We start from the raw sequence: 18700 nt of genomic DNA on the forward strand, positions 1-18700 counted from the left end.
GGAAAGAGGAATTCACAGAATTTGCTATAAAGCTTTAACATGTCCTTGGAGGGATGTTCCCCTTCCTGGCAACTCGACGTAATTACAAGATGAATGAGAAGAAGCCGCCATAGAGATGAGGGTGGGTGAGCGCCCGCCCTGGTCAGGTGGCCCACAGGACTCCCGATCCCGGAACACGCAGGATTAGAAGAGACTTGAGACATCACCTAGTTCAACCCCTTTCTCTTACGGATGGGGAAAACGAAGCTCAGCGAAGTGACATCACGTGGTTACTAATGCGAGACCTCTTGGCTCCATGCCAGTATTTTTTGTCCTCTGCACCACTGCTATTTCCTTATCGTGGTGGATTGGGAGAGAGACATCTCCCTCCTGTCTTTGCTGCTATCAAGCCCTGGTCATCACTCGGGACAAACTCTACTGCTCCCCAGGTTTCTAAGAACAACAGAGGAACAAGCCATCCAAAGATCTAAAAAGCACGGGATATAACGGGCCCAGGATGGGATCCGCTGCTGCTCTAGGTTACAAATTTTCAATCGCAATGGCCAGGCTCTACAGTAGAAGAGCTTCCTGCCAGCAGGGATCCCAGCTGAATGCCAGGGATCACAAAGCAAGAATCTCCAACACCCAACTTCAATTGCACGAAACCACTCTGCGTAACAGGTCTAAAATTTGAGGGTTCAGCGAGCCAGTGACCTTCATCTAAAACGCACTGAAAGGAGAGGAGACCACCATCGTGTCATCCACAAGGTCTGTGACGCAACCATTCCAGTCCTGCGGGAAGGGTAAAGAAGACATGGTGATAGCAATGAGGGGATACAACCAACCCCACTGACAAAGGCAGAACATAAAATCAGGGGCACTGGCCTGTAAGTTGAACCTGATGCATCTAATTAACAAGGCCATAAGTCTAACTCAAAAAGCCCAGGTCCTGGAGCAATACAAGTAGCTCCTGTTCTAACTGCAAATGCATTCAGAGTGCAGACAGCCAAGGTTTGTGCTGTGGTCTCTTGTAGCCTCCACAGGTTTTTTTTTCTCTCCTTTCAGAATGGGGCCCCAAACATGCAGCCCGGGGCATTCTGGCAGCCCTAAGGCGACCCCAGAGTCTCACCCACACTGGCCCAGAGCAGACAGCATCGGAGGCCTCTCCCAGGGGCAAACCCAAGAGGCTGAGAAGCCACCCGGCAGACCCCATCTCCAGATCAATGGGCCTGATAGGCCAACGAGTGGAGAGCAGAGAAGAAATGATCAGTGCAAAAGGAGAGGGAGCAGAAGCCACTGTCCATCCGCAGCCTCAGGTGGGAAAAGGAAAGACCCGGGTGTGATACACAGCCCTCATCCGCTGCTGATAAGTGGCTCTGCCTCATCAGGAAGCCATTAGGAAACTGCAGCCACCACAGCCCGAAGCTCCGGGACTGAAGAGCCCTGCAGCTAGTGAAAGGGCTCATTATCTGTGCCCAGACAGACACTAGCTTCCTACACAGCAGAGCCAAAACAAGCGAGCCCCCAGCTTCCCGGGTCTGTGGGTCCATGCTTGGAGCGTCAGAGGAGAGCAGTGGGGATTCTCACCAGGAGACACAGCTCCACGCCCCGCTGTGCCCTGCTGGACAGCCTGACCAGCATGCCTTCACGCAAAAAGAGCTACTGACTGCCATGGGAGGGGGGCTTCTTTCAGGGGTGGTAGAAATGTACCCAAGTCAGTTATTGGTGATGGTTGCACAACTCTGTGAATGTACGAAAACCCACTGAATTGTACTCTTTAACACGGTGAATTTTATATTATGTGAATTATATCTCAGTTAAAAAAGCAATATATATATATATATATATATATATATATATATTTTTTTTTTTTAAAGAGCTAATGAGCCACCTGCTATGAGCCAAGCAATGGGAACAGCTCCCGATGACTGGGAGACATGGACCCTTCCCAGAAGCACACAGACCACCTCTCCACACTCACAACTCCTGACGATGACTGAGACTGAGTGATGGGCTGGCTTCCAGAAGCACTGGAGCAAGGGTGCTGACGTCTGGAGTGTAGGGGGGTGAGGAGGAAGAGGGGCCAAGGTGTCAAGGACAACTCCAGTGGCAGGTGGGTGGCATTAGCGAGAGGGAAGAGACATCGTTGTGACCTCGGCCACAGGGAAGCCTCATGAGATGCAGACAGGCCCACTCACTGGGAGGCCACGGAAATGCTGGGAGAGGTCGTTTCCAGAGGCGGATGCCTGGAGTCTACAACTTCTGGGGCCATTTACAGGAGGACTGAGAGGGAGGCCACAGACTCCAAGAGACAGGCAGAGAGCATCAAGCTCGCCTCACCCCACACCGTCCCCAGAAGAGGCTGCCCCAGGGCCCACGGAGAGTGACATTAGCATTTGTATATTTCGACGTTGAAGGAGAAGGAAATCTCCATCAGACCTGGCTCTTTCTGAAGGTTTCTCTCCCAACCCTGGGGGAAAAAAAGGAAGGGCAGACAGAAAAGGGCTTCAGGCATACACACACGGGACCAGGCTCACTGGCCATGAACCGAGAAAAGGTGTAGTCGCAACACTGTGACCAAACAGGACCTTTTGGAAAGTTCTCTTCCAAAAGGGATCATGAGTTTGGGCCCCTGGAATGCCCCAGAGCAGCTCTGATTGGTTCCCCAGCCCTGACTCAGATGCAGCCCTGGCTCTACCCTCGGGTTAGTAAATAAACTGACCCAAGATCTGGAGGGAGGGGGCAGGCCAGAGCAGGATGGGAATCCGGAGAACCAAGTGCTGATTCTGGTGCAGTGAACAGACAGATGAGATGTCCAGTCCGTTCCAGAGACGGGTGGTGTGGCAGAATTCAAGACATAATTCCCTGAGCCTTAACACACCACTCCAGTTGGGATCCAGCCCTGCCCTGGCAGCCTGCTTGTTGCTGCTTTATAATATAGTGAATTAGTCACTGGATTAGCAAGCACATTTACACACACTGGAGCACAGCTGTTTAAAGACACAGGATCCCCTTTTTGCTTGTGTTCTAGAGGATGAGGCTGGATCTTGTCCTTCTGGTGGGCAGGACTGTGTCTGGTGGTGTTTTTTGTGGTGTCTGTGACCTTATTATGATTTTAGGCAGCCTCTCTGCTAATGGGCGGCATTGTGTTCCTGTCTTGTTAGTTGTTTGTCATAGGGTGTCCTGCACTGTAGCTTTCTAGTTGTTGAGTGGATCTGGGTCTTAGCGTTGAGATGGAGATCTCTGGGAGAGCTTTCACCATTTAATATTACATGGAGCTGGAAGGTTTCTGGTGGACCAATGTCCTGAACTCAGCTCTCCCATGTCAGAGACACAGGCCTGACACCCGAGTGGAGCACCAAGACCCTGTAACCCACACAGCTGAGAAGAAAAGTGAGAAAAAAAGGAAAGAAAGAAAGAAAAAATAAATTAAATAATGTTATTAAAATAAAAATAAAAACAATTATTAGAAATAAAAAAATTAAAAGTAATAATAAAAAAAAGGAAAGAAGAGAGCAATAAAACCAAAAAACAAGTCCACTAATGATAACAAGCTCTAAAAATTATACTAAAAAACATAAACAAAAAGGACAGACAGAACCCTAGGACAAATGGTAAAATCAAAGCTATACAGACAAAATCACACAAAGAAGCATACACATACACACACAAAAAGAGAAAAAGGAATAAAAAAAAAAAATATATATATATATATATATATATATATATATTTTTTTTTTTTAAAGAGCTAATGAGCCACCTGCTATGAGCCAAGCAATGGGAACAGCTCCCGATGACTGGGAGACATGGACCCTTCCCAGAAGCACACAGACCACCTCTCCACACTCACAACTCCTGACGATGACTGAGACTGAGTGATGGGCTGGCTTCCAGAAGCACTGGAGCAAGGGTGCTGACGTCTGGAGTGTAGGGGGGTGAGGAGGAAGAGGGGCCAAGGTGTCAAGGACAACTCCAGTGGCAGGTGGGTGGCATTAGCGAGAGGGAAGAGACATCGTTGTGACCTCGGCCACAGGGAAGCCTCATGAGATGCAGACAGGCCCACTCACTGGGAGGCCACGGAAATGCTGGGAGAGGTCGTTTCCAGAGGCGGATGCCTGGAGTCTACAACTTCTGGGGCCATTTACAGGAGGACTGAGAGGGAGGCCACAGACTCCAAGAGACAGGCAGAGAGCATCAAGCTCGCCTCACCCCACACCGTCCCCAGAAGAGGCTGCCCCAGGGCCCACGGAGAGTGACATTAGCATTTGTATATTTCGACGTTGAAGGAGAAGGAAATCTCCATCAGACCTGGCTCTTTCTGAAGGTTTCTCTCCCAACCCTGGGGGAAAAAAAGGAAGGGCAGACAGAAAAGGGCTTCAGGCATACACACACGGGACCAGGCTCACTGGCCATGAACCGAGAAAAGGTGTAGTCGCAACACTGTGACCAAACAGGACCTTTTGGAAAGTTCTCTTCCAAAAGGGATCATGAGTTTGGGCCCCTGGAATGCCCCAGAGCAGCTCTGATTGGTTCCCCAGCCCTGACTCAGATGCAGCCCTGGCTCTACCCTCGGGTTAGTAAATAAACTGACCCAAGATCTGGAGGGAGGGGGCAGGCCAGAGCAGGATGGGAATCCGGAGAACCAAGTGCTGATTCTGGTGCAGTGAACAGACAGATGAGATGTCCAGTCCGTTCCAGAGACGGGTGGTGTGGCAGAATTCAAGACATAATTCCCTGAGCCTTAACACACCACTCCAGTTGGGATCCAGCCCTGCCCTGGCAGCCTGCTTGTTGCTGCTTTATAATATAGTGAATTAGTCACTGGATTAGCAAGCACATTTACACACACTGGAGCACAGCTGTTTAAAGACACAGGATCCCCTTTTCCAGGTGCCAGATTCTGGCTGTAAATCAACCACTGCAACTGGCCACAGGCAGATTCCAGAGAAGGCATCTTCAGTTGCGAAGCGCTTTAGCGGAAGTCTGCTAGTACTGCGAGGGTCTCCTGGGCATTTGCTGGCGGACAGAAGGGACACGGGGTGTGGAAAAGGAATCAAGGCCAGTGGGCTTTCTTCCAACCTGAGGCTCGTTATCTTTAGGAGGGCACCGCGTGGACTCACTGACCTAGCCCTTCCCAGCAGCAAGCTAACGTGGAGGGCAGCCTGAAGGAGGCAGCTCTACTCCAGGCCAGCTGCAGTGACAGGTCGTAGAGGTTTCCTCCTAAACCTCACATGCTTAGGTCCCTCCCAGAAGAAAAGAAGAGGACAATTAAAATAATTCTAGATCCTGATAACGACAATTCCAAGAACCGGCCCTGCTGACCTGGCCAGGGCCTGAACATGATGCTTTTAAAGGCGGACCCATGACCTGAGGCCAAGCTCAAGTTTGGTAAGTGTGCGTGAGAGGAAGAAAACACTACCACTGGCCACAGGGACCGCTCCGGCCCACTTGGTTATAGGGGTGTCGAGTGGAAAATTTTCTGTAACCAGGTTCACAGTAACCACAGTCCTAACAACCACTGACGTAGCAACAGCACTGTCAGCAAAGAGCCTCTGTACAGAAATGGTGGCCTGCGAGACAGAAGGATAACACACCATTTACGAGACCCTGTGTCAGTGGAAAAGTATCCTACAGGAATTATCTCAAATCCTTGCAAGAGCCCTGAAAGCTCTTTATGATTACCTCCATTGTAAGGATTATACAAGGAAGGCTTGGAGAAGTTAAATACGTCGCTGAAGGGCAAATTAGCAAGCAGAAAATTCAAACGCAGGGCTGTCTCACCTCCAAACCCCGCTCTTTCCAGGACAGGGTGGTGGCTGCAGGGAGAGCCATCATCACAACCAATGTCATGAATGAGAGGCTGTGGGATTCACAGACAAAGAGGACTTTCTATGGAGCCACCCCCAAATGGATCCCTCCCCTGTGACTATGAGGTCTCATCTACCGAATGGGAAGAGAATGCGTCTGTATCTTAAGATGATGCTAAGAAACCTTTGGCATAAACAGACCATCTGATGGATATAAGAACCAAACTCCAATGACGACAAAAGTGGACCGCATTTAGGCTCCATTAGTTCAGGAATTTGAAGACGATTCTCAGATTCCTGGCTAGTTTGTGTGGGAGGAGCCTCCTGCGTATCTTGCACCAGCTTTTAGAAATTCAAATACTAATTCCTTGGAACTGGTTTGCCCGTAAAAACACTGCGAGTGTTTTCTTACAAAGCAAGGCAGTTGGGGCCCCTGGAGACTGGACTCATCCTCCTCGGTCACCGCTCGTTGTCTGTAGCCGATGCCTGTGAGTAGCTCACGCCAACCCGACCCTGTGAATCCAGCAGCAAGTCGCTGGGGCCCGATCTCATCTAAAACGTGAAGTTGCTGTTTTGCTCATCCAGCACCCAAAACCCTTTGGAGACACTGCAGCCAGCCCGGACTTTCAAATTTCTCCCATCAGGCCATCCATCACAGGTGAGGGCACAGAAAAGCCACAAGGCTCCCCTAAGAGAGGCCTTCAGAAATCCAGAAATAAAGAGATTTTTCTTTTTTTCTTTTTAAATCTCCGACTGAATCAGAGGCTAACTCCAGGTCCATCATGCAGACATTGATTCATTCCATGTGTGTGTTTATTTTTCTACCAACATTCCTGTTGCATCAAGTGGCCTCAAGGCCTAGACGTGTGCCTCTGAATATCCACTCCCTGGAGGGTTCTCAAGAATGGGTGGAGCCCTTACTTCATTCCTCAGTTTCCCAATCTGGAAAATGGAGCCAAAAGCACCAACTCTCTCTATGCATTAGTAAATTTAGGCACCTACGTTTCATTTGTCCACTATGAATTTGAAAATGCACATGGAAATGATGGGAACTATGTTTTTGGCTTCCGCTCTATTACACATCCCAGTGATATATATATTTATAGATATACTGGATGTTTTTCTTTCTTAGCCTGAGAATAATGAGGAGCCCAAAAGAGCACACTGCGCAGAAGGACGCACCAAGAATCAAAGCCTCTGATGAGAATGTTAGCAAATTTTCTCTCCAAACAGATTCTAAGTTGGTAGGACTTTGTAATTAGAAGGATCTAAGTTTAAATTTGTGACTTGAGACTTCTATGGGTTTGGGAAAATTATTGCAGCCTTTCTGAGACTCAATTTCTTATCTTCATAATGGGGGTTAAGACACCAACCTTGGTACAAACTCCTATGTACGAGAAAAGCTACAAGGAGATATAATACAACACAGGGCATAAAGCCAATATTTTATAACTATAAATGGACTATGACCTTGAAAAATTGTGAATCACTATGTTGCACACCTAAAACTTATACAATATTGTACATCAAGTATACTTCAATAAAAACAATTCTTTAAATAAAATTTAAAAACATTGAAAAAAATCAAACACCGACTTCATAGGGTTGTTTAAAGAATGTGATTATTTGTGGGAAGCACTCTGCAAAGTGCCTGGCACACAGTAGGTACTCTAGAACTATTAGTTTCACTTCTCTCATGCCTCCAAACTGAAGCACAGATATGTACAGAGACCAAAAACAAGCACCCAGCAGTTCTGGAGAATGTTTGATTTCCATTAGGAGGTAAGGAAGGTGTAAGATTGAACTCTTGATCTGATGTGAAATCAAGGATGCATTTCCTGTACACACACACCTTTCACCCTTAGAGAGTTCCTAGGTATTCAGCATCGGCACTCTGTATCGTATCTCCCAGTAATTTAATAACACTCCTTATATCACGGAAGCCCCCAGAGTTTTCTGTAAACACGAGCTCATTAACGTTCCCACTCTCTCCAAGCAAAGGCAGCTCACTCACCAGGAACGCCCTTCTTCCAGAAGAATACGGAGCTGACGGAGGTGACAGGTGACGCAGAGATGTGGCTAGAGTCTGGCAGCTCAAAGTGAATCATGTATCCTGATTCTCATGCCAGGCAGCAAAAGGTAAAGGATGAGCACCTATCTGGGTGGACCTGTCTGGCTACCAACACAGAAAATGCTCAAACCAGGAAAAGGGAAGGCCAAGGACACTGCAGGCCTGACCAAAACGACTCAGAAGTGGAGGCCTGAACCCCATTTTGAAGAGGTGACACTTGGCAGCCACACTAAGGTTTGCTTTACAAGACTAAATGTTCCTGACAAGACTAAAGTTAGTGCCCACATTCAAAAATGCCAAACTTAAACCTATTCTCCATTCTGGCTGCAATCAGGTGTACCAAGCTCTACACCCATCCCCACCTCCTCTTCCCCAATAATCCAGAAGCCCCCGAGGGCACTGCTGGCCATTCAGAATTAAACTCTCTCCCAAGGAAATAGCCACATGCCAAGGGGCCACTTCTCCGTGTGACAACCTGTCATTTGGCTTTGGAATACTCTTGCTTCCAGAATGACCAAAACGGGGGGAAGAAGCCTTATTTTTATTGCTAAGGAACAACACATTGTATTAGGGGGATAACCTAATATAACTTCACTAAACCCCAAGTGTATACACCTGGTGCCATAGCAAATGCCCCTGCCCCAAACGGAAACTAACAGGGGAGAAACATCACTCACCAAAAATGTAATTCTTGTACACCTCTCTGGCACAATTCTTTCCCATAGCATGCAGTATGAGATGCAAAGTTTTTTGGGTTTTGTTTTACTTTTTATCCTGAAGTGCTCCTCTGCCTACCTGAAGTTCCTGCTCGTCATTAAAGTGGACCTCATTTGCTAAAAAGGGTAAACTGAGGCTCAGAAGACCAAAGCAATGAGCATATATTTCAATATAAGGAAACGGGGGTTGGACAGGAATTCTTTTCAAAACTCTTTCGATTAAAAAAAAAAAAAAAACAATGCATTTCTCAAAGTCCAAAGTCAGCCTACCCCAGAGGAAAACTGCATCTTTGTCTAGAAGCCTGTGGGGTAACTCACCTTTTTCTACTTCTTGAGAAAGGACTAACCTACCATCCTACTTAAAGTTTGGCCAGAGGTTTGGCATCATGGAAAGCTGTGCAAATTTTCCAGATCCCATATGACAGTGATTTGTGCAACCCACTCGAAGCTCAATAATCAGCCAACTGTCTACAGGGGACCGACTAACTATACATAGAAAATATGCAGGGAACTCAATCTCTAGCAACAGAGCAGAGGATGCCTTGTTAACACTTTTCCCTCAGGCTAATGTTTAGAAGCCATAGTAGTAATGTGAATGCACTATGTATTCATCCAAGAAAGGAAATATTTAAAATGTGTGTGGTCGAATGGAAATGTCAAGGGGTTTGGAGAATTCCAGCTTCCTGTTCTGACTCTGCCACTTACTTCCCAAGTTACCTTGGGATCACAAATGGGCATCAGTTTCCCTACCTGTAACATATTTGTAACTCAAGGTACTGTGAAGCTAAAAGGGGGAGTAAGTCACATGTCGAACTGCGAAATGCCACCAGATCACACCCAAGTAATAAGTGAAGTGGTAAACAACAGGCACAAACAGACCTTAGTATTTCCCCCAAAGTCAACAAATATCCAAATATTTCTGAGAAGAGTGAGCTTTGGAGTGACCTACAGCTGGGCTTGAATCTAAACTCCGCTCACCCGCTGTGTGGCCTTGGGCACATTGTTTAACCTCATGGTTTCTTCATCTGAGAGATGAGAATAATACTTAGTTAGCTATCAGGGATAGGGGTAAAAGAATGAGGTTCTTGGCACGTTAATAAGCTGGCATCCAATAACTAACAGAAAAGAAAAAGACAAGAAAAAGGTAAAAACGAGATGAGAGATGCCTACACAATTACGGATAGATCAACTCTGCCCTCTTATCAGTGGCAGTTTTTCTTGTTTTCCCCCCAAATTGGCACGCCGACCTTAGGTCCCTGCTCCTGAAAGAAAAGGGCAACTGTGTCAGACCTTTCTCAAAATGTAGCAATAACATCCAGAGCCTGATTTTCAGATAACAACTGTGTGCAGGCGCCGTGCCTCCACTGCTGTAAATGCAGCCTTTGAAAGGCCGGCAGCCTGTGCTCACCACACCCCAGCACACACTCGCAGCAGCTTCCTGGACCCGGGGAAACCAGAGCAGGTGGGATCTCCTGGCAGCCAGCACCTCCAGGAGGGCCAGACCCCATTCCCGAGCGCCCAGCAGCCAGGGGCCCGGCCCCTGCCTTGGTACACACAAGAGGCACGGGCCTCACCAGGGTGGCTTTGAGCAGAATGCGTTCCTGCAGCAGGAGGGGCCTTTTCTGCCCAGAGCAGCGCACTGACAAGGAGTAGCCGAGATGAAACAGGTCTGGCTCAGACCACACGCTTGGCTCCGAGGATGCAGCTGGGGCTGCTGGCTGCTTCACCTACCAGACCCCCAGCCTACATCTCCTTCCTCCAGAGCAGACCCCCCGCGCTGGAGCTGCTTTCCGCTGCAACCGTAGCAAAGGCTGATGGAAAAAGGAAGCTGTTTCATGGAGAGGGACCAAGAGGAAGGTATGACGCCTGGTCCAGCGTCACCCCAGGGACAATGTGTTTCTCCAAACGTAGGCAAGGCCTGTGACAATTCCTAACGCCTCTCCCCATGAAAGGTAATCTTCACAAATGCATTCAAAATCCTCCCAGTGATGGAACTGTGATGAACAGAATATGGGGACCAGGAGAAAAATATCCCCATTTTGCCTACCTCTTGAATGACATTCGATGCTCTCTCTAAGCCTTAATTATTTTAAATGCTATCTAGATTCATACACTATCAGCGTTAAGAGAAACCTTACAGGTCATCTTCTCCAGTGAGTTTATTTAATGATGAAGAGCTGGAGGTTCAGAAAAAAGAAATGACTTGCCCAAGGTCACACAGACAAAGAATTGCAAAGCCATGGCTAGAATCCAGGCCTCCTGGGTCTCCAGGCAATGATGGGTTCCCCAGAGTAGACACTCAGCTTAGCTTATACACAAAATGTACTCCTACTAGGCTGATAGATCTCCCCTTATTAGTCCTGAATCCTCACTGTATTCCACACATTTAATTAGTATTTCAATGATATAAGATAACCAATGCATAATGTATAGAATTAAAAAAAAAAAAAAAAAAAAAAAAACATAGGCAGGGAATCTCAAATAGATAGGAAAAAGAAAAATAAATAGTAGAAATATAGAAGTCAACACATGGAAACTCTTCCACTGAAAATGCCCTGTAGTGGATTTTCTGAAGGGTATTTGAAAATCAGACTCAACCACACACTCTCATGAATGATAAGTAACGACAGTGATTATCCCAGCACAAAACTCTAATTGCACAAAAATATCATTAATTGAGAGTAGGTATAGTACCCGGCACGTAGTAGGGGTTTCTAAATACATACTTCAAAAAACCATGTATCTACAAACACTCACCAGATTAGGAACCCCCTGGCCTAACCTAGATTCTTATTTTCCATTTGTACCTTGAAAATATGTACCTGATTGATTTGTCATCTTCTCTGAGGTTTAACGCTTATTCTGATAAACTGATATAGAGGTTTTAACAACTAACAGTATGACTGGGAGGTAAAGTAATGCTACCAAAAGAAAAAACAAATCGCCTCTCTCATAAGCCTTTTCAATAACACTGCTCTGTCCTTAAAATCTCCTTACTTTCAAAGGCAAAATTCATCCTGAGATGCAAAACGCTCTCACATAGGTCCTGGTCTCATACTTCCAACTCTCTTCCCTTTCTACAATCAAGGAGTTTTTCTTCAGACTTATGTAAGCCTTTCTTTCACTCCAAACTTTCAGCATTCTCCCCATGCTGTTCTCTCTATCTAAAATATTCCTCTCCCTGTTTTTAACCACATCTTCCAAATTTTTCTGAAATACCCATGGTCTCCCTGAAGCTGACCCAGGAAATTATTCTAACCTAGAACTGTTGGGAGAAAGCGCCCAACAGACACAGAAAATAGAATCATTGATCCCCATGTACTTCCACAAGTTTAAATGATGCTCCTCCTGCACTTTTACCCATGAAAGCACCTAGAGCACAGGGATTATTCCATCTGGGTTGCCTTGACCTGCCATACAGCCGTGCAGGATGTAAAGTATTCAGAAATGATTATAGAGACAAAGAGTGGAAACAGATTACCCACCTGGCCACTTGGACTAGAATTCTTACCCAAGTGCAATGTTTGGTCCATATGGGGGTTTTTCCAAAAGTCTATGAAATATCACTTAAATTCTTTGATCTTTTTTTCACTATCTCCTTTCATTCTTTCATTAGTCCTTTCATATTTTCTAACTCTTCTGTCACCTCTCTTCTTTTTTTCTCTTCTTTTTTAGCGAAATAGGATGTTGCAGTTGAATCCACTATTCCATTCCCTTCCTCCCGCCCTAAAAAATTGAGGGCTTGCTGTTTTACTTTTCTTTTTGTTTTTACCCATTTTAACGGTACAAAAAAAAAATTTTTTTTTTGCCCCTTTTGATCCCAAAGTAAAACTTCTCATCTTGGATAAACATTAAAACAAAACAAAGGGAAAATGTCATTGTCTTCACGTGTGTAATGATGGCATTTCCCCCTACTCAAAAGTTCATATTCACACACACACACCCTACACGCAGAGAGTTTACAGTTCCCCGCAGAACTCTGCAAAGCAAAAATCGACAGCTTAGCATAGCTCCTCAAAGCTACCAAGAGGTTTCAAATGCTTAAAGTGAACTCGTTTGAGGTTGATTTTTAGTTGTTTCCCGGGTGCTGAGAAATATTATATTATGTGTCCAAAAACACATTTACAAATATAACTCATGCTTGGGGGAAACCACACTGAACTTGAATTTCTTCAACCTCTTAATTTGGTCATTTTAGCTCACTCTGGATGGCCTAAGTAGATATCATAAAGAATATTATTGTCCAAAATCAGTGTCTAAGTAGTGTGCACCCCATTTCCAGGGACAGTCCTAGTCTATCTCTCATTGTGGTGTAATTGTTAACAGCACCCATTACACTCTCAAAAGTGTCCCAGTTTGGATGGTAAATTACAAGCACACACCATCAAGATCTGAAATCCAATACCCTAAAACTTTCCAATGCTACATTGGGTCTTAAAGCACCACCTGGGTCAGTATCTTACAATTCTGAGACCGAACGAAATGCTACAGAAAAAGGACAATGGGGAAAAGGTGATGGAGCAGTAAGGAGCCACCTTTCCAGGGCCCAGTGACAGGCCTGCCCCCAAGCAGCAGAAACTGGAAAGCACCTGAGAAATATGAATAAGTTGGCCAAATAATAAATATTTATGACTCAAACAGCAATATTTTGAGTGTTTCTGTAAGCATGGCTCCCCGCCAGTGACATTGGATCTGCTGTAACCTACACTACAGACCAATTCCCTTCTGGACCTGCATAGAGACTATAAACTACCCAAGCGAAAGAAAAAGGTAACATATATAGGCACAGAGCTTCAAGAAAAGTAGCCAAATAGCCTGTTTCTGCAAATGTGAAAAACACCTACTGAAGTTCTGGAGAAAGAGCTCTTCAACCCAACTGAAAAAAAAAGCAAACTGGAGCTGTAGATACCTGACAAGGAAAAATGATAGATTTGGGGATTGTCTTCACATTCCTAACTCAGAGCTCAGAAGAGCTCAACAGCTGGAAGCAAAGGGTGGACCTAGAATACTGTGAACAGGGAGGCAAATCCCATTGGAGACTCTGTCTGAGCAGGGGGGTGGGGCCCCCACTTCATTCGGGAGCATCCAGATAAAAACATGAGGGCTGTGTTGTGAACATACAAATTCCTCTCTGTGATGACCGTGGGACCCAAGGGTATTAACTGTTTGGAAAAAATGCTCCCCATAAGGCAGTGACAGAGGAACCAAGACCTCACCCAAGGACAAGTCGCCAGGGGTCTGTTGGTTTCCCTCTGAGCTGTGGGCCAGCGGGGTGGGGGTGGGGGGTGGGTTGGCGTGGGCAGGTCTGCAGGTAGCACCCTGGGGCTCAACTTCCCTCCTTGTGCCAGAACACACTATGTGCCCTGACCCATGACATGGGCTTGAAAACCCTACATTTTAGGCAGGGAAAAAGATAAAACTTATTTGCTGTGCAGACAATAAAGGCAGGTACCTCTGGCCTCCTTGCAGGAAGGAAAATTAAATTACATCTGTACTAAGAAAACAAACTGCTGCTGATCTGTGTCTCTCGTCGCCCAGATTGTGAGTGAGATACATGCAGAGCTGTGTCCGTGACGAAAGAGGTAAATCAGGCCGAATGGAGAGGCTCTGGGAAGGATGTGACCTTGGAAGTGAACACAATCACGTCCTCACCTGTGAGAGAACGAACTACATCTGGAAGACATTGGAAAAGCAAGAAGCCTGGTTCTCTGATTGGTGATCTCAGGCAAGCATCGTCGCTGGAACCCTCAAGCATCTTCTTAAAGCAACACACCTCGACTGCCAGCCCTGGAGGGAGCTCATGGGACAGACAGGCCCTAACCCCAAGCTCAGAGGAGTCGTGCAGGGCGGCAGGGGTCCCCTGCACCCCTCAACCCCCAAAGCACGGACCACCAGTGCCTCCTCGTTTCCCGTCTTTTAATTCCCTGAGTTTCTGTGAATAAGAAGGTGCTTTACATTAGGTATAAAATGCTCGCAACGGTCACCAGTTTATAAATTTCTATCAGTGCGGCCTAGAGCAAGTTATGCATCTCTCAGAATATCCTCCTCCTCATCTGAGCAATGGATATAATAATATGTGCCCGTACCCCAGAGTTAGTGGTGTGAAGTGGGAAAGAGCCTAGCACGTGATGCAGGTTCAATATGTGTTTCAGAAATATCCCTACAACTTGGGAACGGCAGGAATCTACCTTCACTGCAAGCTCAGGGAATGCCACCACAGCCATGGGTGATTCATTCCGCAAACCAGGGACGGCTGTAATTATACTGTCGCTGTCGCCATTGTAGAGTTATCTGTGCTCTTTGCAATAGGGAGCCTCGCTTTCCTGAAAAAATCCTGACCTACACTAACCAGCTCTCGGTTTCGCAGAGATTTTGATGGAGCCCAGAGCAAGCTCGGCTCTGGGAGGTTGACCGTGGGCTGGTTTGTCTCCTAGGGGGAGGTGATCCCCCTACAGGGTGGTCTGGTCTCTTTAAGAAAGAAAAAAAGTTACACAGACCAAAAAAACAGCAATACAAACCAACCAAAAATGCCAGGAATGCAAGCTCTGCCAAACAAATAAATAAATAAGATGTGAGATACTTTATAATAACTGGACATGATGCATTTCCCAACCCTGCATAACTGAAGAACTCTACATTTCCATCAACCCTGCAAATGTTCCCCGGCCCCTAGTCTTGGTGGCCTTCTGGCTCTGAGGCAGCACTGACAATTTCCATCACCCACAGTAACTGACTGATCCCTGAGCCTGTAACTGACAGCCGGGCCCCGGAGATGCCCTGACACTCTGAGAGTTAGCTGGCTCGCTGTTTGCTGCTGGGGCACAGAATGGAGTGTGAGATCTCAGTGAGGCAGGTGAAAAGGTTCTCTTTAACTTTACTCTTCTTTCCCTCTCAAATAAGCGATTAGGGGAGGTGCATAGGCAGCTGTAGCCCCTATAAAACACTTCAAGGGCCCCTAAAAATTCTACAGCCGTCGTCATTTTGTGTTGTTATTGTGGATCAGCAGTTTTAAGATTTGCACACAGTAATAGATTTAATTCTCACATCAGCCCTATGACGTAGAAGGATTATCGCACTCATTTTACAGATGCAGGAGCTGGAGCACAGAGAGAGATGAAGTCATTCGTCCAAAGTCACACAGCTGGTAAGTGGCAGAACTGAGATTCAAACCCAGACAGGCTGGCTACAGAGTCCCTGCTCGGAAATGCCGGGCTCATCGTCACTAATGGCGCGTGGTCCGTGGGGGTCTGGAAGCACAGTGAACAGGCGATCCTAAGAGCCCGGCAGCTCTGCCCTTCTTTCTGGTCCATACAGATGAAGATACAAAGACTGACCAGAGGCACCGGGAGAGGGGCGGAGCTTCCTCCTATCTCTAAGGGCAATACAGGTCCCCGAGGGATGGACATCCTTTCCTAGGGTAGGAGGAGGGCTGATCCTTTTTCATTCTTGTAAAAGCACAAACAAGCAGAATTAGAATTCCTGATCTTCCCTGGGCATTATGCTCACCTCACCAAGAAAGTGGAGTGGGAAAGGAGAGGAAAAATTAAGTGGCCGGGGAGTGTATTTGCTTTGGCAACCAGCCTCCACCCCTTCTCAGCAAACTCCACACCAGGAGGGAACTCCATGGACACTCTATGGCTTTGCTTGTTTTAACCTATTTAAGCTCTGAGAACCTGGCGATCATGTATTACAATCAAAATGATACATCCAACTTTACACCTACAAGGAAAATTCAATGCCAATGTTATTTCCAAGTATATGGTAATTTGGCACTTAAAGCTGTCAAAACTCCTGTGAGGTCTCAATCCAGAATCAAAGTGAACAAAGGTTCTTGATAAGGTCCTAGCCACTGAGACTGGCAAATGACCCAGGCTCCTGCTGGGACACCCACCTCCCTCTTGCCTCTCTCCAGCCCTCATATATGAGGGGAGCGGGGGAGGGAGAAATCCTGGTTTAATTATTTAAACCAGGTAAGTTCCCAAAATAGTTGTCTCCACACATAAGAAACTAAACAACCCAAAGAATCATTCTGACAAATACTTGTCACAGCTGTAGACACAAAGCCACGCTATGAGAAGTTAAACTTTAAAAATGTCCTGTATGGTCTGATGGGCAAAGCAAATCCCCACTTTGCCAGCCAGTGTCTTTTCCCACCAACAAAAGCAAGCAGTCCTGGCCAATGCTTCCTGCATCCTTGCACCTGCAAGTTTAAGTCTCAACTGAAGTTTCTCTGCTAAGCTTTACAGAGGTAACTTGCAGTATTACTCAAGACAAATGTACACTGAGATGGTAGAAACCGGGATGCATTTTACTTGAGCTGCTGGCTCACTAGACATTCTTAGGTAAATAACTTACCTTCTCTGTGCCTCCGTTTCCCTTTCTGGGGTATGGGAATAATATTCACGTATATGCTACTAAACCTCCAGAAAAAAATGATCTCAAGCTTAGCTGATAGCGCCAGAAATCAAATCTCGTTACAATGAATGGCAGAAGACTGCCTAATTTCTTTGATCAGTTGAAATTTTCTTGTACTGAAGGTTGCTGACAGAATAGTTTTGCAAAAGAAGGGCACTGTAAATTTGCTTATTATAATGGGTATGACTGCAGCATTAGGCCTCACTGTCCCCATTTTACAGATGGGAAAGCTAAGAATAGTTACTTGCTCAGGATTTATTTTTATCAATAATCAACAGAACAGCACCACATACTTAAAACCTCTAATGTTTACTAAATTACTCCCCCAAAATGCTTCCGCTGTTTACTGTGATCTAAAACATGTGTTGCTAGGGGCTCCTTTTCCTTCCCAGCATGCCAAATCCATCGTAGGTTCGTGGACTGACATATCGACACCATTTCCCAGACGACCAAATCTGTCTCTTCCCCATAAACACGCATATAAACAAGCCATACTTAAGGAAAGGACCTATTGGTTGAGATCTATCTTTGCTGGGAACTATACTTTCACTTCCTCTATAAATGGTCTGAATCAATTGTGTCTAACAGAATTTATTCTGGCTGCCTTGAACTCCCCAAAACCACCATCACAGCAGCATCATTTCTGAACTGTAGCTCTATGTACCCGAGATGTCTCCGAGGTGCCAGTTCATCTCAGCATCCTCGTGACAACAAACAGCCTTAGTCTTCCTGCACCTCCCAGGGAGCAACCCTGGGCTTGAATGTTAGGGGGTCTAAGAGGAGAAGACACCACCATGTCTTTATTAAGATTTCTGCAGGATCTCCAAATGACAAAACGTCAGCTTGGCTTGTGTTGAAAGTTTAAGCAGATTAAGAAAGGGTTAAAATAAGCAACTAATTATGGCGGAGGCAAAGAAGTCTTAAACATGGGGAGCCGCTGAACTTACTGATAATCCGATACAACAGAGCAGCACGTTACTGCGATTAATTTTTTTCCAAAAAGCACCACCTTCTCCCTACATGTTTCTATATACCTTTACCTCCAAAATAACAAATCTCTTAAGGATAGCTGGATAGCTGGCAGTTCCCTATCCTACAAGAAAGCATCTTTTCTTCTCAAATTGCATTTATTCCAGAAATTCTGGAGCTCCAGCGTCCATTAAACTGCTTAGCACCAAAAACTGTGTCTAAGACAAAATGAAATTTCTGTCCTACCCCTTTCCTTTTCAAATCCTACAAATCCAAGAGTTGGATAACACACCAACCAAAGACCCAAAGTCCCGTTTGGTGTTGGGAGGTTTTCCCTCTTCTAACAGATCTTTGGTACCAAGGGACAAATTTACGGCAGATTAGAAAGATGGATAAAGTGAGTAACCTGCATGAACAGAATCGGGATGTTTCCTGCAGTTAAGATGATCATTTCAGCTCTGCTCCCATCTCCCTATCCTCAACCCAGAAAAGAGAAGCTAGATAGCAAAGGGACATGTGACAGGGGAGCTCAGGAAGGCAAGACATTTGAAAACGTGCATGAAGCCCAGCCAGTTAGACACCGTTTGGGCTCTTACTACCCAAGGCCCTCCATCCGGCTCCAGGTCTGGGGCATGACTGCAGGGTCAGGGGATGATGTCCTCGGCGGCAGTGTCCACCCCCCTAACGTTAAGGAATAAGGCCAGAGGGTTCCCGCTCATTTGGAAAAATAAAAAAGCAGGAAA

The 18700-nt window shown here is 46.1% G+C and overlaps 1 protein-coding gene across 3 annotated transcripts in view; it reads right to left on the reverse strand.

The window, feature by feature from the left end:
* The window catches only part of ETS1 (ETS proto-oncogene 1, transcription factor), a 131127-nt gene that overhangs the window by 47360 nt on the left and 65067 nt on the right, over positions 1-18700 (reverse strand). The gene's annotated exons all lie outside the window — the stretch shown is intronic.

The sequence above is a fragment of the Lipotes vexillifer genome, unplaced genomic scaffold (assembly GCF_000442215.2).
Source record: "Lipotes vexillifer unplaced genomic scaffold, Lipotes_vexillifer_v1.1 scaffold442, whole genome shotgun sequence".
NCBI lineage: Eukaryota > Metazoa > Chordata > Mammalia > Artiodactyla > Lipotidae > Lipotes > Lipotes vexillifer.